The sequence below is a fragment of the Rhinoderma darwinii genome, chromosome 3, assembly GCF_050947455.1.
Source record: "Rhinoderma darwinii isolate aRhiDar2 chromosome 3, aRhiDar2.hap1, whole genome shotgun sequence".
NCBI lineage: Eukaryota > Metazoa > Chordata > Amphibia > Anura > Rhinodermatidae > Rhinoderma > Rhinoderma darwinii.
Genome location: NC_134689.1, coordinates 89,775,362 through 89,790,721, shown reverse-complemented (window position 1 = coordinate 89,790,721; position 15,360 = coordinate 89,775,362).

Here is a 15,360-nt window from a genome sequence, read left to right as displayed (position 1 = left end):
CACATCCTGGAATTTATAGGGAACTCTGCCCACTTCCTAGGTGCCTGAGCAATGTTGTTGCTAACCTTGTGTTAGTCTGCAAAGGTTCCGTAGCCTGTCCCTGATTTCTGTGTCAAGTCTAGTATCTGTGACGACTTCAGCGTCCGTATCCGGTGTGCATGACAAGTCCAGTATCTGCCTCCAGTGTCAGCTTCCGATAATCCAGCACAAACCAGCTTCCGATAATGTGCTTTGGCACATCTAAAATGGCGTCAAACGCGTCTTTCAAGTCCACGTTTATGAGGAACATATCCGTCTCCAGGAGAAAAGACAATGCCGAAAATTCCTTCTAAACTGAACTTTTTGGGTTTCAGAAACCTGTTAACCCTTTCAGGACCGAGCTCATTTTGGCCTTCAGGCCCAGCCCCATTTATTCAAATCTGACGTGTCATTTTATGTGGTAATAACTCTGGAATGCTTTTGCCTATCCAAGCAATTCTGGGACTGTTTTCTCGTGACATATTGTACTTTAAGTTAGAGGAAAAATTTGGTCACTAAATTCATTGCTTATTTGTGAAAAACACCAAAATGTAAAGAAAATGTGCAAATATTATGATTTTTCTAATTTTTAAATGTATCTGCTTGTAAAACCGATAGTAATACCACACAAAATAGTACTATTTCACATATTCCATATGTGTACTTTATATTTGCTTTGTTTTTTGAACATTATTTGATTTTTCTAGGACGTTACAAGGCTTATAACTTTCGCAGCAATTTCTCACATTTTCAAGAAAATTGAAAAAGGCTATTTTTCAAGGACCAGTTCAGTTCTGAAGTGGCTTTGAGGGCCTTATGCAGGGTCGCCATCAGGAATTTCAGAGCCCCATACAGCTAAATTTTCTGGGCCCCCCTACTGTGGCACCGCCTGTTAGCGGTACTCCGTCCAGCACTATATCATGCTACCCCTTCATTTCTACTTGCTCTCTGAGAATCGTTAACACAGATGTAGTGCAGTTCAGAGTATTGCAGCCTCCTGACATTCACTTCATTGTGAGAAGGCTGCAATACTGTGAATCGGCGCTACATCCGTGACGACGATTCACAGTGAGCAAGTAGAAATGAAGAGGAAGCAGCGCTCGGACCGACCCATCAGCTATTGATGGCCTATCCTGAGGATGTAACTACATTGTGTTGCGCCACACAAACGTATTTCGGCCGCAAGTCCCGGACCGAACACAGTGCAGGGAGCCGGGCTCCTAGCATCATAGTTATGTACGACGCTAGGAGTCCCTGCCTCACTGCAGAACAACTGTCCCATACTGTAATCATGTTTTCAGTATGGGACAGTAGTTCCACGGAGAGGCAGGGACTCCTAGCGTCGTACATAACTATGATACTAGGAGCCCGGCTCCCTGCAGTGTGTTCGGTCCGGGAATGGCGGCCGAAATATGTTCCGTCCTTTACGGACCGAACATGCTCGTGTGAATCCAGCAGCCTCAAGTTTTTTATTTTTTTAAGCTGGTTCACATAAAAAAATAATTGCAAATTCTTCTGAACCAACTGCCTATTTAGAGACAGGCAGCAGCTCCAGGAGCGCATCATAAGGAACACACTAGGCGGATATGCTGAGTAAAACTACACAGCTTATCCGCCCCGGTAGCCACAGGGAATTCTGCCAGCAAAACCGCACCAAATAGTGGCGCAGGTTTCGTGAGGCATGTCCGCTGCGGGAATCCTGCAGGGAAAAAAAAGTTCACAGAGTTTTTGGGCCTTGATATTGACTCGGACACTGCGTCGGAATCAGGGCCAAAAAACATCCAAAACCGCCTCCCATTGATTTAATCTGAAATCAATGGGAGCCAGTCGCGGAAAAAATAAAAAGCAGCACGTCCTTTCTTGCCGCGGTTCCGCCTCTGACCTCCCATCGAAATCAATGGGAAGCAGAAAATGCATTTTTCGCTGCGTTTTTTGTCTGCTGTCCTCAATCGCCGCAAGATAGTGTGGGCAGGTCAAAATCTGCCTCAAAATTCTTTAAGCAATATTGAGGCAGATTTTTTCTGCCTGCAAAATACACTGTGTGAACAGGGCCATACTTAATCAGCACTTTGAGACACTTTACTCACTGTGTCAGAAGAGCTGCTGGCTCCCACTCCAGTCCTCGTTGTCAGGCGATGTCTTCCAGGCGATGTCTTCGGTCCAGACGTCCAGTCCTTCACTGCCAGCGAGGCTCCAGAAAATGGCGTGGATTGAAGAACGCCTGCCGCCACGCTACATTTGGACTCCTCCCCCTCTCCTTACGCAGCTACGCGGAGGAGGAGGACGAGGCGGAGGAGGATGAGGCAGAGGCGGCTTAGGAGGCGGAGGAGGACGAGGCGGAGGACGAGGAGGACAAGGCGGCGGAGGAGGCTTAGGAGGACGAGGCGGAGGAGGACGAGGCGGAGGCGACTTAGGAGGCAGAGAAAGAGGCGGAGGCGGCTTAAGAGGCGGAGGAGGACGAGGCGGAGGAGGACGAGGCGGACGAAGACGAGGCGGACGAGGACGAGGCGGACGAGGACGAGGAGGACGAGGAGGACAAGGCGGCGGAGGAGGCTTAGGAGGACGAGGCGGAGGAGGACGAGGCTTAGGAGGCGGAGGAGGACGAGGCGGAGGAGGACGAGGCTTAGGAGGCGGAGGACGAGGCTTAGGACGAGGCGGAGGAGGACGAGGCTTAGGAGGAGGCCTAGGCGGACGAGGCGGCGGAGGAGGAGGAGGACGAGGCGGAGGAGGACGAGGCTTAGGAGGAGGCCTAGGCGGACGAGGCGGCGGAGGAGGAGGAGGACCAGGCTTAGGAGGAGGACGAGGCTTAGGAGGAGGCCTAGGCGGACGAGGCGGCGGAGGAGGAGGAGGATGAGGCGGCTTAGGAGGACGAGGCGGATGAGGACGAGGCTTAGGAGGCGGAGGAGGACGAGGCTTAGGAGGCGGAGGAGAAGGCTTAGGAGGACGAGGCGGAGGAGGACGAGGCTTAGGAGGCGGAGGAGGACGAGGCTTAGGAGGCGGAGGAGGACGAGGCTTAGGAGGTGGAGGAGGACGAGGCGGCGGAGGAGGCCGAGGAGGACAAGGCCGCGGAGGAGGCTTAGGAGGACGAGGCGGAGGAGGACGAGGCTTAGGAGGCGGAGGAGGACGAGGCTTAGGAGGCGGAGGAGGATGAGGACGAGGCTTAGGAGGCAGAGGAGGACGAGGCTTAGGAGGAGGCTTAGGCGGACGAGGCGGCGGAGGACGAGGCTTAGGAGGCGGAGGAAGACGAGGCGGAGGAGGAGGACGAGGCTTAGGAGGCAGAGGAGGACGAGGCTTAGGAGGCGGAGGAGGACGAGGCGGAGGAGGAAGACGAGGCTTAGGAGGCGGAGGAGGACGAGGCTTAGGAGGCGGAGGAGGACGAGGCTTAGGAGGCGGAGGATGAGGCTTAGGAGGCGGAGGAGGCTTAGGAGGACGAGGCGGAGGACGAGGCTTAGGAGGCGGAGGAGGACGAGGCTTAGGAGGCGGAGGAGGACGAGGCGGCGGAGGAGGCCGAGGCTTAGGAGGTGGAGGAGGATGAGGCGGCGGAGGAGGAAGCTTAGGAGGAGGAGGCGGAGGAGGACGAGGCTTAGGAGGAGGAGGAAGAGGACGAGGCTTAGGAGGAGGAGGAAGAGGACGAGGCTTAGGAGGAGGACGAGGCTTAGGAGGAGGAGGAGGACGAGGCTTAGGAGGAGGAGGAGGAAGACGAGGCTTAGGAGGAGGAGGACGAGGCTTAGGACGAGGCTTAGGAGGAGGAGGACGAGGCGTAGGAGGACGAGGCTTAGGAGGCGGAGGAGGCGGTGGAGGACGAGGCTTAGGAGGCGGAGGAGGACGAGGCGGCGGAGGAGGCCTAGGCGGAGGAGGACGTGGCTTAGGAGAAGTAGGAGGCAGAGGAGGACGAGGCTTAGGAGGTGGACGAGGACGAGGCTTAGGAGGAGGCTTAGGATGCGGAGGAGGCTTAGGAGGCAGAGGAGGAGGAGGCAGAGGCTTAGGAGGAGGACGAGGCTTAGGAGGAGGACGAGGCTTAGGAGGAGGACGAGGCTTAGGAGGAGGACGAGGCTTAGGACGAAGCTTAGGACGAGGCTTAGGAGGAGGAAGAGGAGGAGGACGACGAGGCTTAGGAGGAGGAGGACGAGGCTGCGGAGGAGGAGGCGGCCTAGGTAAACTGTTTCTGCGTCGCTGTCCTTGTGTGCCCGTCGGTGTCTCGCTCGCGGGTGTGCGCTCCGGCGCTCGCGGTTACGCGCGCGGTCACGAGCGGGCGGGCGCACGCGCAAGCGGGCGGTGTTTGACGGCCCCCACGACGAGAGACAGGCAGCAGCTCCAGGAGCGCATCATAAGGAACACACTAGGCGGATATGCTGAGTAAAACTACACAGCTTATCCGCCCCGGTAGCCACAGGGAATTCTGCCAGCAAAACCGCACCAAATAGTGGCGCAGGTTTCGTGAGGCATGTCCGCTGCGGGAATCCTGCAGGGAAAAAAAAGTTCACAGAGTTTTTGGGCCTTGATATTGACTCGGACACTGCGTCGGAATCAGGGCCAAAAAACATCCAAAACCGCCTCCCATTGATTTAATCTGAAATCAATGGGAGCCAGTCGCGGAAAAAATAAAAAGCAGCACGTCCTTTCTTGCCGCGGTTCCGCCTCTGACCTCCCATCGAAATCAATGGGAAGCAGAAAATGCATTTTTCGCTGCGTTTTTTGTCTGCTGTCCTCAATCGCCGCAAGATAGTGTGGGCAGGTCAAAATCTGCCTCAAAATTCTTTAAGGAATATTGAGGCAGATTTTTTCTGCCTGCAAAATACACTGTGTGAACAGGGCCATACTTAATCAGCACTTTGAGACACTTTACTCACTGTGTCAGAAGAGCTGCTGGCTCCCACTCCAGTCCTCGTTGTCAGGCGATGTCTTCCAGGCGATGTCTTCGGTCCAGACGTCCAGTCCTTCACTGCCAGCGAGGCTCCAGAAAATGGCGTGGATTGAAGAACGCCTGCCGCCACGCTACATTTGGACTCCTCCCCCTCTCCTTACGCAGCTACGCGGAGGAGGAGGACGAGGCGGAGGAGGATGAGGCAGAGGCGGCTTAGGAGGCGGAGGAGGACGAGGCGGAGGACGAGGAGGACAAGGCGGCGGAGGAGGCTTAGGAGGACGAGGCGGAGGAGGACGAGGCGGAGGCGACTTAGGAGGCAGAGAAAGAGGCGGAGGCGGCTTAAGAGGCGGAGGAGGACGAGGCGGAGGAGGACGAGGCGGACGAAGACGAGGCGGACGAGGACGAGGCGGACGAGGACGAGGAGGACGAGGAGGACAAGGCGGCGGAGGAGGCTTAGGAGGACGAGGCGGAGGAGGACGAGGCTTAGGAGGCGGAGGAGGACGAGGCGGAGGAGGACGAGGCTTAGGAGGCGGAGGACGAGGCTTAGGACGAGGCGGAGGAGGACGAGGCTTAGGAGGAGGCCTAGGCGGACGAGGCGGCGGAGGAGGAGGAGGACGAGGCGGAGGAGGACGAGGCTTAGGAGGAGGCCTAGGCGGACGAGGCGGCGGAGGAGGAGGAGGACGAGGCTTAGGAGGAGGACGAGGCTTAGGAGGAGGCCTAGGCGGACGAGGCGGCGGAGGAGGAGGAGGATGAGGCGGCTTAGGAGGACGAGGCGGATGAGGACGAGGCTTAGGAGGCGGAGGAGGACGAGGCTTAGGAGGCGGAGGAGAAGGCTTAGGAGGACGAGGCGGAGGAGGACGAGGCTTAGGAGGCGGAGGAGGACGAGGCTTAGGAGGCGGAGGAGGACGAGGCTTAGGAGGTGGAGGAGGACGAGGCGGCGGAGGAGGCCGAGGAGGACAAGGCCGCGGAGGAGGCTTAGGAGGACGAGGCGGAGGAGGACGAGGCTTAGGAGGCGGAGGAGGACGAGGCTTAGGAGGCGGAGGAGGATGAGGACGAGGCTTAGGAGGCAGAGGAGGACGAGGCTTAGGAGGAGGCTTAGGCGGACGAGGCGGCGGAGGACGAGGCTTAGGAGGCGGAGGAAGACGAGGCGGAGGAGGAGGACGAGGCTTAGGAGGCGGAGGAGGACGAGGCTTAGGAGGCGGAGGAGGACGAGGCGGAGGAGGAGGACGAGGCTTAGGAGGCGGAGGAGGACGAGGCTTAGGAGGCGGAGGAGGACGAGGCTTAGGAGGCGGAGGACGAGGCTTAGGAGGCGGAGGAGGCTTAGGAGGACGAGGCTTAGGAGGCGGAGGAGGCCAAGGCTTAGGAGGTGGAGGAGGATGAGGCGGCGGAGGAGGAAGCTTAGGAGGAGGAGGCGGAGGAGGACGAGGCTTAGGAGGAGGAGGAAGAGGACGAGGCTTAGGAGGAGGAGGAAGAGGACGAGGCTTAGGAGGAGGACGAGGCTTAGGAGGAGGAGGAGGACGAGGCTTAGGAGGAGGAGGAGGAAGACGAGGCTTAGGAGGAGGAGGACGAGGCTTAGGACGAGGCTTAGGAGGAGGAGGACGAGGCGTAGGAGGACGAGGCTTAGGAGGCGGAGGAGGCGGTGGAGGACGAGGCTTAGGAGGCGGAGGAGGACGAGGCGGCGGAGGAGGCCTAGGCGGAGGAGGACGAGGCTTAGGAGAAGTAGGAGGCAGAGGAGGACGAGGCTTAGGAGGTGGACGAGGACGAGGCTTAGGAGGAGGCTTAGGATGCGGAGGAGGCTTAGGAGGCAGAGGAGGAGGAGGCAGAGGCTTAAGAGGAGGACGAGGCTTAGGAGGAGGACGAGGCTTAGGAGGAGGACGAGGCTTAGGAGGAGGACGAGGCTTAGGACGAAGCTTAGGACGAGGCTTAGGAGGAGGAAGAGGAGGAGGACGACGAGGCTTAGGAGGAGGAGGACGAGGCTGCGGAGGAGGAGGCGGCCTAGGTAAACTGTTTCTGCGTCGCTGTCCTTGTGTGCCCGTCGGTGTCTCGTTCGCGGGTGTGCGCTCCGGCGCTCGCGGTTACGCGCGCGGTCACGAGCGGGCGGGCGCACGCGCAAGCGGGCGGTGTTTGACGGCCCCCACGACGAGAGGGGGGCCCGCAGCTCACGACATTACTTTGGTGAAAAGAACAGACCCCATTTCAGGGGCCTGTTTTTTCTACCAAATGCAAGAGGTGGCAGTGGCCGGGCCCCCCTTTCAATTAGGGTTGGCCGGGCCACTTACAGAAGTACCCCTAATACCCCCCTGATGGCGGCCCTGCGGCCGGCGCTGTACTAATGAGCGCAGCCACTGAAGACAGAACATGGGTTAGTTTTGCAGTGCGCCATACTCTGTCTTCGGTGCCGGCAATCATTAGTGCAGCGCTAATTGCATCACATCATGGTGACTGCGCGCGCACTTGTCAGAACTCAGGAGCAGGGCAATGGCTGTATTACACAGTCGCAGCCCCGCTCTCGTACATTCATGTGTTACAATGCTAAACTGTGCGGCGGCACAGCTTAGTATCGAAATACATGAAACAACGGTATCGAACCGTTTGGTTTCAGGGTGCACGGCATCAAAACTGTATTGAAGTTTCGATGCATCGTGCAACCCTAATTTAACCAAGGTATAGCGGAAAGCAAGCTAGGCAAATTCTCTAATTTCAGACATAACAGAAATTGCCCACCTTTGTGCAAAATAATTAAAGGGAGGAGTTCTCTCCGCAAGGCCAACCCTTTGCATTTGGAGTTCACTTTACCGTCCTCTTTCCGAGGAGGATGAGCGTGTGACGACTTCTTAATCCCAGTCTACCTCAAGAAGTTCAGGGAAGACAGGGGTAAAGGCACTAGATAACGCAAACACCTCACAATGGTTGCTAGGAACCACGGGTGTTTGGCTCAAACGAGCCGTCTGGGCAGCCATGGGGGGTCACATTATTACTGTGGAAATCCCCTTCAACAGCCCTCTTTTCAAACTTCAAATGAGGTATATGGCTATCTGACAATCTCCCCCCATAGTCAGACCCTGCGCACTGTTCTTTACAGCTGCTCATTATGCTATATTAATTGACTATCTCCTCCTTAGCTTGCCTGGTGTATTTTGTGAGTATGCCACCACTGACAGAGACGCTGCTATGGAGCAAGCGTCCTACTCCATTGCCACCATAAAAGTTTTTGAAGAGGCAGCCGCGGTCTTGCGAGATCTTTTGTTTTCCCGGCAAATCGAAAGCCAGCCATCTATACCCAACAGCTGTTGCTAGGTGGTTGCAAAGTTACAACAGCGTCTGACTTTGTTTTCTCTTTTTATTGGTACTTACTCACCCCAGAAGTTCTGCATACTTTTTTTTCCCGATAGAATAAGCAGACTAGTCAGTCCTCATCGCTTTCCTAGGTGACCGCTTAGTTCCCCATTTAGACTGTATTTCCCATATTCTCCCTGCAGTTCTTCTTCATTTAGTGTAACGGCATGCTCGTAACAAACGCGGTCACAAGAGTGCGACCGCGGCCCCATCCTTCTCTCAAATCCTTCAAAATCTAAAATATGTATGCTCACCTCACTGCTTTTACCCACCAAGTCATCTCAGGCTCTCACTGCAGGAGCAGCACTCAACATCTTAAAGGGAATGTGTGGCTAGAATTTTTTTTTTATTTAAACAATTATTATTTAAGTGATTACACATTGTTTTATTTTTTTCACAAGTCAGGAAATATTATAAATTAGATTCTAGAGGGAGCAGTTCCCAAAATTGCAGCATGGTCAATGTGGTAAAGCAACCTCATTGCTTTATGCTGCAAATTTGGGGTAGACACACTCTCTCTAGTGTCCTCACACAATCCCCCCTCCCTTATTCTGGCTAGTGCCAGGAGAAGGAGGGGTTTGAATCTTCCAACCTCCTACAATGTGTGCCGCCATTTTCTGAGCGACTGCACAGTGTAGGAGGATTAGATACAGTGCTCAGCAGACAGTATAACACGAACAAACACAAACATAATACACACATCACATACACGAACATAAATTACCTTCTCCTGCCGCCGCCTCCGCTCCTATTCCTTGCACCTTCGCTTCCTTGAACATATGGCCGGAAGCCGCGGCCGGAAGTCGTCATCTTACTGTCTGGCAACGGCTTCCGGTCCACATGAAAATGGCGCCGGATTTCGCTCTGCGAACGAGCTTCGTTTTGGTTTGTGTGGGAGCGGCACATGCGCCGTTCCCACACAGACGGCATACGCTTCAGAGAATGGAACGGCTCCCGTTCGCATTCTCTATGGGGTTGTATGTGCTGTATTCCATCTCTGTATGTGTCGTTAATCGACACATACAGAGATGAAAAAAAAAATGGCAGCCCCCATAGAGAAGTAAAAGTAAGAACAAAGTAAAAAGTAGAACATGAGAACACAAATAAATAAAAATTTATGTTAACATTATATTAAAAGCAATATGATAAAAAATAAATAATTTAATGACACCTTCCCTTTAAGTGTTGCGTCACATAAAACGTCCTGATGCTGCCTGGCATCAGTACCTTCTATAAGCCGCGGCCTGCAGTAAAAGCCTGAGGTGATCCGGGGAATTGGAGCTGCAAGTACATATATATTTTTTAATGTTATTCAATTGTCCGATGGAAAACGGAAAGGGGTTAGTTTGATTAGGGTGGGGGCAAGGTACAGGGCCTGACCTGGGATCATCTCTAGCTTGCTACGCCCCGCAAAGTGAAATCTGAATCTGCTATAAACGACAAAAAAAATTCTGGTGTAAATGATAGTAAATCTTTTGGGCCCGTTTTATTAAGAACAACCCCCTTTTTTAAAGTGACGAGGAAGGCCTAAAATGCCCAAGAGTTGCAATTTTACCACAAATTGCGACTTTTGGGCCTTTTGCAACTTTTCTGCACTAGAAAACTGGCGTAGAAAGGATAATAAATTCTCCCTGTTAATTAAAGAAATCAATATCTGTCAGGTCCGTATTTCACACCGAATAACCACCTCTGTAAATTGAAAGCTGAAGGCATGCCTGGAGAGAAGTACACCACACAAATGTCTGGTACAAAGCTTCCCTCTCTCAGTCAGGAGGAAGACTGAAAAAAACTCTTTATTCAGAACAAAGAAACACAGAAAGAGACACATGCCCCTCCCTCGAGATATGGGACTTGCTTAAGTCCCATTGGCTCCTCTGCTGTAAGTTTTCCTATACATTCTTCTGCACACTCCTCTTTGCATTCCAGGGGGCGGTGTCTTCCATAGGCGTGTTATGCAGGCTCTTTGTGCTCCATGAATCCAATCTCTTTGTGTAATATACTGAATATATATATATATATGCAAGGATAATATTTTTCAAACAATATACATGGTAATGATCCCTGACATATCTACAATTTATCTTTTATGATAGATATTAACATAATCCTGGGAAGACCTCTTTAAGGATATGTACACATTTAAAGCAAAATTTTATTTTTTTAAATAAATCATGTTTTAACACCTTAACGAGATGTCACGTACTAGTACGTAAAGTATGAAAAACTTGAGGATAGCATCCGTATGGCAAAAGGTGTAAAAGTGTTTTATTAACACATCCCAAATATAAAGAGCTACATTTTAGACACCGCAGAAGTCTTTATCAAGCATGCTATATGTTGTGCCCAGCTTGTGCCACTGGAGACACACCCCAAAAATTGTTAAAAGGGTTCTCTGCTGTAAACTGCTGTTTGGGCACGCTGTGGGGTTCAGAGTGGAGGGAGCGCCATTTGGCTTTTGGAGTGCGGATTTTGCTTGGTAGTAGTTTTGTTTGAGTATTGGTGGTGTTTCCGTTTATAATGTGGGGGTACATGTAAGCTGGGCAGAGTACATCAGGGGCATAGTCAGGTGGTATAGTAATGGGGGGGTGGGACAGTAAAATAATCCATAGAGGTGTGTTACCTTGTGACACAATGCTTTCTGCACAGGCCAGTGTCGCACTGATAAATGTCCTACCTTATCCCTCTTTTGATCCACACTCCGCACTTTGCAGTTGGGGAATTTTGCTGGGAAAATGTTGACCTGGTATAATACGGGCACCCTCGCTTCCAGCAGATATGTTGGGTCCCTAATCTTAGGGCCTTGATAAATCGCCTCTTGAAACGGAAGAAATGTTCCCCTCAGACCTGCACAACTGCATATTTTTCTTTCCTGACTTATTGGAGCCTTAACTAATTTTATTTTTTTCATAGACGTAGTGGCATGAGAGCTGATTTTTTTGCGAGACGAGCTGTAGTTATTATTGGTACCATTTTGGGGTACATGCGATTTTTGATCACTTTTTATCATATTTTTTTGGGAGGCCAAGTGACCAAAAAACTGCAATTCTGGCATAGTTTTTTTTAGTATAAATTACATGTTAACTTTATTATGCGGGCCAGTACGATTCCGGTGATACCTAATCTATAGAACTTATTTATGTTTTACAACTTTTTGCACAATAAAATTACTTTTGTAAAAAGAATGTATTTTTTCTGTCACCAAGTTGTGAGAACCATAACATTTACATTTTTTCGTCGACAGAGCTGTATGAGGGCTTGTTTTTTGCGAGACTAGCTTTAGTTTTTATAGGTACCATTTTTGGATACATGCGACTTTCTAATCACTTTTTATTCCAATATTTGTAGGGCAAAGTGATAAAAAAAAAGAGAAATTATGGTATCGTTTTTTAAGTTTTTTTTATGCCGTTCACCGAGTGGAATAACATAATATTTTTATAAATCAGGCCATAACGGTCGCGGCGATACCAAATATGTATGGTTTATTTATATTTTTCAATAATAAAGGACTTAATAAGGGAAAAGGGCGATTGTATTTTATTTTATTACTCGATACTTTTATTATATGGGTATGTTCACACGAGGGCGTCCGTTACGGCTGAAATTACGGGGATGTTTCAGCCTGAAAACATCCCCGTAATTTCAGCCGTACCGGCATGTGCAGGCGCTTGAACGCCGCGTCAATTACGGGCGTAATTAGCGCTGCTATTCATTGGAGTCAATGAATAACGGCTCTAATTACGGCCAAAGAAGTGACAGGTCACTTCTTTGACGCGGGCGTCTATTTACGCGCCGTCTTTTGACAGCGGCGCGTAAATATACGTCTCGTGTGAACAGACAAACGTCTGCCCATTGCTTTCAATGGGCAGATGTTTGTCAGCGCTATTGAGGCGCTATTTTCGGGCGTAAATCGGGGCAAAAACGCCCGATTTACGTCCGTAAATAGGCCGTGTGAACATACCCTATGTTTTAAAACTTTTTTTTCCACTTTTTTTCAAGTCCCACTAGGGGATTTGAAGGACCAACTGTCTTGTTTTGTTTTTTCTAATACATTGCACTACCTATGTAGTGCAATGTATTAGATCTGCCAGTCATTCACTGACAGCAAGCCGATTAGGCTTCGCCTCCCGACGGGGCCTAATCAGCTTCCGTAGTGGCAGAGCAGGAGGGCATAGTTAGGCCTCCTGTTGCCATAGCAGCAGTCAGCAGGCCTGCTATCGCATGGCAGGGCTGCCGATCTGCTAGCAACCTCTAAAATGCAGCGATCGTTTGCGATCGCTGCATCTAAGTGGTTAATGGCAGGAATCAGAGCTAGCTCCGGTTCCTGCCGTTACAGGTGGATGTCAGCTGTAACATACAGCTGACATCCACCGCTGATGACGCCGGCTCAGCTCCTGAGCCGGCGCCATCTTGCCGTCGGCTACGGAAGCCTTTCAAGGCTATGGAAGCCTTTCAAAGCCTTGGAAGGCTTCTGTGCTAGGCAGACCGGGAGGCCAGTACTAGGCCTCCGGTTGCCATTGCTGCCAACGGAACCCCTTCGCTTTTGACAGGTGCATTTAAGGGGTTAATGGCGGGGATCGAAGCTAATTTCGTTCCCCGCCATTACAGCCGGATGTCAGCAGTAATACACCGCTGACATCCGGTGATGATGGCACCGACTCAGCTTCTGAGCCGCTACCATGCATTTGTCGTATGGATACGGCAAAATGCGGGAAGCATTGGCTTTCCATGACGTATCCATACGACAAATGTCGGGAAGGGGTAGCCTTTAATTCCTTTAGAACATGGGGGTATATGTCATCTGGACCTGGTGATTTGTTTATTTTAATCTCTTCAAGGTGACTCTGCACTTCTTCCTGGGTTAGACGGGTGACATTTGACATTAATTCTCTATATTTCACCTGACATTAAAATTTATTTTGTGAACACAGAGGAAAAAACTAAATAAATTACTATTTAGCTTTTTCCTGATCACCCTCCACAATTTCAACTCTTTACTTTTTTAAGGGCCAACACTATCAGTTGTAACCTTTTTACTATTTATAGAATTGAAGAACATGTTAAGGTTAGGCTTCGTTCACATCTGCGTCAGGGCTTCTATCCGACTGAGCTTTCTGTCGGAACGGAGCCCTGACTGACACAAACGGAAACCATAGGTTTCCATCACCATTGATTTCAATGGTGACGGATCCAGTGCCAATGGTTTCCGTTTGTCTCCGTTGTCCAAGGGTTCTATCGTTTTGACAGAATCAATACCATGGTCCACTACAGTATTTATTCCGTCAAAACGACGGAACCCTTGCACAACTGACACAAACGGAAACCATTGGCACCGGATCCGTCACCAGTGAAATCAATGGTGATGGAAACGGAAACTTATGGTTTCCATTTGTTTCAGTCAAGGTTCCGTTCTGATGGAAAGCTTAGACAGAACGTCAGAATAGAGCCCTGACACAGATATGAACAAAGCCTTAGTTTTATTCTCTTTGGCAGCGAGTCCTTCTGTCTCCAGCTCTGCTGTCCTTTTTACAGAATTTTTTTTTTCCGTATATAATTCATTCTGAATGTTTTCAGACCCTTTACATTTTTTCATGTTTTGTTATGTTGAGGCCTTTGTGCTAAAATAAAGAAAAAATCAAGTTTTTCCCTATCATTCTGCGAAACCCTGGAAAAATTGATGGCCTATCCAAGATTAAGTAACTTGGTAAATACACTACATTATTTATAATGAGTTACAAACTGTATTATACTTCACGGCTGCATATATAATGCATTCTCCTAGTACTCTTTGCTGTGTAAATAAAGTATTAATACCAGTCACTGTTCAGTAATTTGATGTCGATTAAGACCTTAATAGCAGGTCCCAATAGAAATCACCAGTTTTGAGTGCTACTCTCGACTCGGCTCCGTTTTCCTCCAAGGTTTCGCTTTATTTTCCTTTACTAGGCCACATCGAAAGCCTGTGCTAGCCATGACAACTGGCAGTGCTGCCATTCTGCAGTTTGTATAGGAAACACTCTGTCACTTCCAGTGACCACAGATCTATTGTATCTACTACTTGCATAGACAGCATGGTCACCAGTATAGGAGTCAATAACAGGGGATATGAAAGCATCAGAACAAGCAAAAAGGAGGGAACAGTAGCAAGGTACAGTGAAGCCTCCCCAGATGACCACCTGTTTGAGAAGACCCCCCCCCCATCCAGGCCAAATTTTTCTGTGACAGATTTTACCACCATTATAGCCTATGGAAGATGCCCCTTTATAAGCACTACCCCCTATTCTGACGAAAGACCATAATTTTAGCAAATTTTTCAATGAGAACCACAAATTGGACTTACATGCGCTGTGAATCATATGGAAGCGGGTCTGCGTCGCATCACCGGACTCTACTATATAAGAATGAGAGGTGAGTCATGCTGGTGTATTGTTATGTAAAAGATTGAGGGGGTGCCATGCTTGTTTACTGTACCGCGAAAGAATGAGAGGGCGCCGTGCTGGTGTACTCTACCGCAGAAGAATGAGAGAGGAGGGGAGATGTACTGTACCGTAGAAGATGATAGGGGAGCCATGCTGGTTTACGGTCCTGTATAAGAAGGAAGCTATGCTGGTGTACTGTATAAGAATGACTGGGGAGCCATGCTGGTGTACTGTACCATAGAAAAATGAGAGAGGAGCCATGCAGATGTACTGTACTGTATAGGAATGAGAGGAGAACCATGCTGGGAACGGAGAATGAGAGTGGGAGCCATGCTGGGAACTGAGAATGAGAGGGGGAACCATGCTGGGAACTGAGAATGAGAGGGGGAACCATGCTGGGGACCAGAAATGAGAGAGAAGCTGAGCTGGGGTCTTGCATACTATACTACTCTTGTCCACAACAGGTTATGGTATAGGAGAATTTGCATGCTATACTACCAGAGAACTTGTCATTAAACACATGAAAAAAATATTTTTTTTGGGTCACTTTCGGCATTATTTGTGTTAATTTGTGTTCTGTACATTTTTGTTATCTGCAACAGACTTGCATTCTGTGTACTTTTTTCTTTGAAGTACTTAACACATTTTTTATTCCTTTTCTTTGCAAAGCGTGGTGACCAGAAAACAACAGTATTCTGGTATTGTGAATTTTTTTTCCAATGCCGT